Below are 6,427 nucleotides of genomic sequence, written 5' to 3' on the forward strand. Positions count from 1 at the left end.
CGAGTATATAGACTCGTAGTGAAGCACGTAAATTATGCAAAGACGAGGTGAAGATTTCGAGAGATTTAATTATACCATTAGGTACGACGATTTTATTTTTTCGACTTCAAACATCTCTTAATGACGATGATAATAATATTTTACAATTTATAGTATCACGTCGTCGAGTGATTTCGTAATATTTTCGGCGTGGGAGTGCATAATAAGCGCGCGTGCATACACTGCTGCACTGTCCAAATGAAAGCGAGAGTATAATATTAACCTGGCGATGAGCCACTGCAGATACAGGTACCTATAAGTATTTTCGCGATGTAGGTAAATCGTATAATAATAAAATACACACAATGTTGTTTCGAGTCTATATACTATATTGGAAATGCGCAACAGTTACAATGCCAACGTTGGTTGTCGTCATCTTGCAGTGTCAAGGAGACTTTAACGAATCGAAATTAAAAAAAAAAAAATTAATAGTCCGGTCGAAATATTACTAGCCTTTTTTTTTACCACTATTGTTCAGTCAATCGATAATTTTTAAACGTGTGTAAAAAATCAAAAAAAATCTGGAAATTTAGGTATATATGACGTAAATACCAGTCGGGACTGCTGAACATGGATATAATTAATTGAGATAAATAATAATACGTACATTATAAATAATCTAAGATATAATTAATTAACAATGAAAGCAAATTGTGAATACACATCTACTACAACCGTATAATATACACTGCCACATATAATATAATATGAGTATTAAATAGGTACCTATATAATTAAACTACAGTTTAGAAAGGCGGGTTTGAAATGAGAAAAAAAATTCTAAAAACCGATATGTATTTGGAAAACCGTTTTTTCACGTAAATATTTATAATATCACATATTACACATTGTTGTTAAATGCCGGTAAAGAGTGTGCTCGTGTTTTTGTGTATAGCAAACGGCGACCTACACAATAGTGTATTATAGAATAGTATTTATAGTTAGTCACCAACAGTTTGCTATATGAATTAAACGAAAATAATATGACGAGAACGTAAATCGCAATTTTCCGGTGCATGTAATAATTGTGCAGTTGTGTTATTATAATATAGTCCCAAGACTTGAAGTATTTGTGTGGCAACGGCATACAATATGTACGCCTAATATATACATGTAGGCTCTATAGCTATAATGTATCCGTGGGCGACAAACGTTCATATAGAAATCGTAGTCGTGTTCGGTTTACTTTGGTTTTTTTTTTTTTTTGGTTTTTTCTGTCACACCGATTAAACGCGCATGTACAAAACGAATAAAGTAATTTTTGTATCATGATATACATCTATACCTATATATGTATGGTCGTGGGAAACCACGATGCAGTGCACCCACAAAACACATGGTGACAAAAATATCGGCGTACCCGTACAAAACAATAATATCATATTACGTCCGACCGTATATTATATTATTATAGGCTTTATAGATCATTAGTTCGGCCGGAACAACGTCCGATGATTATAATCGTTTTGATTTTTAACAACTGTTGCTTATCAATACGATGATGACTTAAAAACCTATACGAGTTCGTTGAGACTAAAAAGATTTGAATCTTACAGTTATATGTATCCTAGAACGTACAGTTGCATAATATTTCAGGTTATTTTGTTTTTAGAAAATTTGTATAGGCACCGCACAATCTCATTCAAAACACTGCTTATTATTATAATATAATAATTTTGGTATATTATTATTAAGAAATCACATTCGTTGCGAAACTGATATATTTTTAAATTAATCGTCGGGAACTAGATTCTTGGAACGTCATCTGGATGTGAATATATTTACTCTGGCAGCTATGAGAAGGGGGTACGGTTATAGGTTGGGTACACTTGTTATTTCGTTATAGTTTTTATTAAAAAAAGCTTTCGACACAATGATAATATGATGTATGTTATTCAGAGCAGAAAAAATTAGTTGTTCATTTGCGATCGATTTTTATGTTTAATAATAATATGTACATCGAACTTTTGGTCCATTATTTTGGTCAATGTCAGTGGCTACATGAAATAAGAAAATGAAAACTTGTTGTGTATTTCAAATTATAATAGGTAGATGTAGGTACTACGCGTGTATAGTATTGTTAAACATAAATTATACATTGAATAATATACAGCACTAATGCTCAGACAAACTTAGACAATGTATTTTCGTTGTGAAAAAAAAATATATATTTTAATCGGTGTGTCATGATATATTTAAGTGTACATGGTGTTTATAAAACATATCAAAAAGAAATCCTTGAACAGGGAATTATCACTATCTTACAGGATCATATTATATTACATTTAGACAGTGACCCAATGAATATTATAATTTAATAATATACAACTGGAAATCCTTAGACAAACTATAAAAGCCTTATACCATTTACTCATAAATCATAAGATTATTTGAACGGGTTTTCTTCTCAAAAAACCGGAGAGAAAACCTACGTCAATATATATTAAGTTCATATTATGATGTGGACAGTAAAAATTTAACAGAATACGAATCTAATATAAGACACTGCAGCCTAGCGCAGATTCGAGATGTCAATACAAAATAATGATAAATACACAATATATATATATATATATATATATAGTGGCTGGACGATACGATGGGACGAATAATCAATAGAAAGTAAAATGCAACACACACATAAGAGAAGGTTCAGACTGGCCACCGACCTACAGTGTTTATGATATAACAGTTATTTCAGTTTCAATCCACTTTCCTTTTTACACATATTAAAACGTGTACCTTGAGTAACTCGTCCTCCTTATGGACGCGCGTGCGTCTAAACTAAAGAACCTATAGATAATGATAATAATATATTTATATATATCTAAACCAATTAGAGTATATTATACATTTATACGTACATGTGTAATAACGATCGATCATTAAATCATAGTATATTGAAGTTATTATTATTGTTATTAATCGTTAAGATCAAAAAATAAAAAATACATTGCTGATATATATATATTTATATAATAATGATAGGCTGATTTGTAGATAGCGCATACGACTGAAATTACAAGAAACACGATGAAATCGGGACGATGCGTTTTCAAATAATTTATGTAAACGATCCATTTACATTTACATTATTATAATATTATAATAGTGTCATCGATTTATTATAGTCGTGTCCATAATATATTACGCTCATCACAACGTAGATTATAGTCTTAAAGTATTATGTGATATTATTAATATGTTTAACGTTTCAATCGAAAAGCTGATACCCATGGTAATATTTATTTGCATACAAAATTTATAAAATATGATAATAATTAAAAAATAGCCTCTTCCACTATATTTTTTCACATAGCGTTAGCTATAGTCTATAGGTACTAACAATAGAATACGTTAATATAATTAGGTAACGAAAAACCTGTTATTAAATTATTTTAAGGTATAAAGTAATCGATATTTAGTTTTGTGCATACCTACATGAAATTAAAATGTATGTACTTATATTATATTATTATACAGGTACCTAAACAGTTAGTGCTTCATTTGTATTTAAATGCAATTTTTGTCTCGTTAAATTAATTCTACTAAAAAAATAATTTCGTGTATTTATAAAAAAAAAAAATAACTATAATAATAGTTATAATAAAAAAATCAACTTTTCATTAAAATTATATCATAAAAATTAATATATAATATCATAACGGTAAACACAGAACAAGCATAGGTTGTTAAAACACGTTTCGACTATTGCGAGCAGATTATCGGTGTTCGATAATGCATAATAATATATTCTTGTTATGTAAAAATTGAGTATTACTCAGTTGGTTCACTTATTACTTATTCACGTCATTAGCACTTCCCTCTGCCACGCGCTTTTTTCGATTCATGTTATTTTGCTTTCCCTTTCAAAATCGTTTAATATTTCCTCCTGGTTTGGATCAAACAATGTCGATCAATCGGAATAATAATATTAATTTTCGTTTACTATTTGTTAATTTCAATTGGGAAGTACACACATATTATGTCTTGTATACGATGATATGTACAATATAATATTATATATTATTATGTACTCCACAATTTGTGTAAATATCGTTAATGTGATAAATAACCATGAGAAAATAGGTAGTGAATACTCATGAACATTTTGAGAAAATATGCCCTTGAATATCACAACTAAAGAGTGTTTTAATCGTTCGCGATGAATGAAGAATAATATAATTTTCGTGTGTACGATGTGCTAACTATTTGTTCCTAATTAAACAGTGTATCCGTAGTAAGTGCTTATTATTCAATGCCACGAACTTGAAACAAAATTATTATTACAATGGCTAATTGAAATTTGTTGAATTTCGTTGAACACTGTAATTAATTAAATATATTATTATTGTAGTAACATTGATAGGTTTCTACTGTACTGGGACATATACCGTATATATCGAAACCAAAATATTGATAATCTACCAAGTAACATAAAAAGTAAAAATATAGAACAGTTATATTTTATAAAAATACATGCACCTTATCCGTCATCCAGTTTTATTCGTGTATAGAAATGATGAGATATATTTTTATTTCTCAATTATGATATGCTGAAATAATTTGAATTTAAATTATTGAAAATATGTGTTTATACGTAATCAATACGTAACCTATATAAAATCGATTATTATTATGGTATGTAGATAAGTAAGTGCTATAGATACATGATGATATATTATTTACTATATCTAGAGTATGTAATAAATGTGAATAATGTATTGCCGTACTTATGCCTTTATTAATTTAAAATTTGTATAGAAACGTTATAGAAATTTCATCTAACAGTAGGAATAAAGTATTATAGATTGTTTTGGTCTAAAAATTTATAATCATTTTCTTAGAAAACGTTTTTATCAATATATTATGTCAAAATTGATGGAAAATATTTATTAAATTATAGTATACAAGTGTCGTATCAGTAGTACAAAATTTGTACAAAATGGTCTATAGTACAAATTATATTAAACACATAATTTGTGCTAAATATTGATAAAAACAAAATAATGATTCAAAACAGTAGATACATTTTATTGTTGTGGTGCATAAATATGAAAATAATTGTAGCTGTAATCAATAAGTATTGGTGAGTTAAACATACGTTAAACAAGCTTTAAATAAGATATTAATGTAATAGGTGCACATAAAAAAGTTCTTATTAGGTATATTAATTTACATAATGACTACAGCTTTTTATGTAATCAAAACAAACAAAAATAAAGTAACAAAAAATATGATAATTAATCTTATTGTGACATAATATTATTAAACCTTTTGCAGTGGTTTGTATAAAAATAGATTTATTTTTATTCGCACGTACTATTGAAATTAAAAAAACGTATTATGCATAGTTTTAAAATACGAAAATATGTATATACATTTTTAATTAATTCGTTTTTTATTTAATAACTCATATAAACAACATGCACCGAGGAATTACTTAGTTAGATGTTTCTTGAATAAAAATGTGTTATATTATGCTATATGTACTTATAAAATATGCAGCATATAAATCAGTTCGTCTCATTATCAGCTTATAGGTAGAGTAGGTAGTCAAATTTATGATGTGGTTGAATTTTTTTTTTTTCATGTATTCCAGAATTAAATAAAACTGATATTCTGGTAAATTTCAAAATATTTTTGATTATTGTTTAACGATTTTTTAGTACCCGTCTACTACGTAATGTGCGGGCGTGAGCAAAAAAAGGAAAAAATAAAATATATCACGATGCTACTTACTTCTTCTGATAGTTTTTGCACGGAAACGCGGTTTTCAGTTGCAGTGTCGATGTTATTAACGTCAACGCGCACTCGGAGCACTAGCACATTTCAAGCACGAGGACCGACGATGACTTAACAACGTATCACCTTGTTCCTAATGTGCGAGTTTAAAGACATAGTGGATCTCTGGTACCGTAGAAGGGTCGGCGCGTGCCGGACTGGAGGGGAAACTGACCAATATGTAATAATAACACTATATACCTACCTACCTATACCTACGTATGATACACGCGGTGAAAGTAAATAATATATAATATAACACTACCAGACGGGTATGGGAAAAAAACCTAGTGTGCCCCATTAGCTGGCATCGTAGGTATAGAATATTGTACATATATATATATAACACACAGAAATATTATATATTCGTATTCTCACAGACGTATTTTAGATTAATTATTATTAATGTTATGAGTGGGTGCGGTTTCAAATTTGCCGTTTCCAACTGCCGCACAAATTCGATACAAATTTGTTCTTTTTCCCGATACTTTTACCTCTTCTGAAGGCCCGACACAACGCTGCAGCAAGTATAGGTACCTACGTAAAAATACATTATGATATTATATTTTTTACCATATATTATGGGGAGGGGGTGAGGCATTTT

At 29.0% G+C, this 6,427-nt stretch overlaps 1 protein-coding gene across 2 annotated transcripts in view; it reads right to left on the reverse strand.

Moving 5' to 3' along the window:
* Positions 1-5,940, reverse strand: part of LOC113559793 (uncharacterized transmembrane protein DDB_G0289901-like) — a 35,586-nt gene extending 29,646 nt beyond the window's left edge. For both annotated transcript variants that reach the window (XM_026965550.1, XM_026965549.1), the window contains exon 1: positions 5,782-5,940. The gene's annotated coding sequence lies outside the window, so the exon portion shown is untranslated. The remainder of the gene's footprint in view (positions 1-5,781) is intronic.
* Between the last annotated feature and the right edge of the window lie 487 nt (positions 5,941-6,427).

This window comes from Rhopalosiphum maidis, chromosome 3 (genome assembly GCF_003676215.2).
Source record: "Rhopalosiphum maidis isolate BTI-1 chromosome 3, ASM367621v3, whole genome shotgun sequence".
NCBI classification, from domain to species: domain Eukaryota; kingdom Metazoa; phylum Arthropoda; class Insecta; order Hemiptera; family Aphididae; genus Rhopalosiphum; species Rhopalosiphum maidis.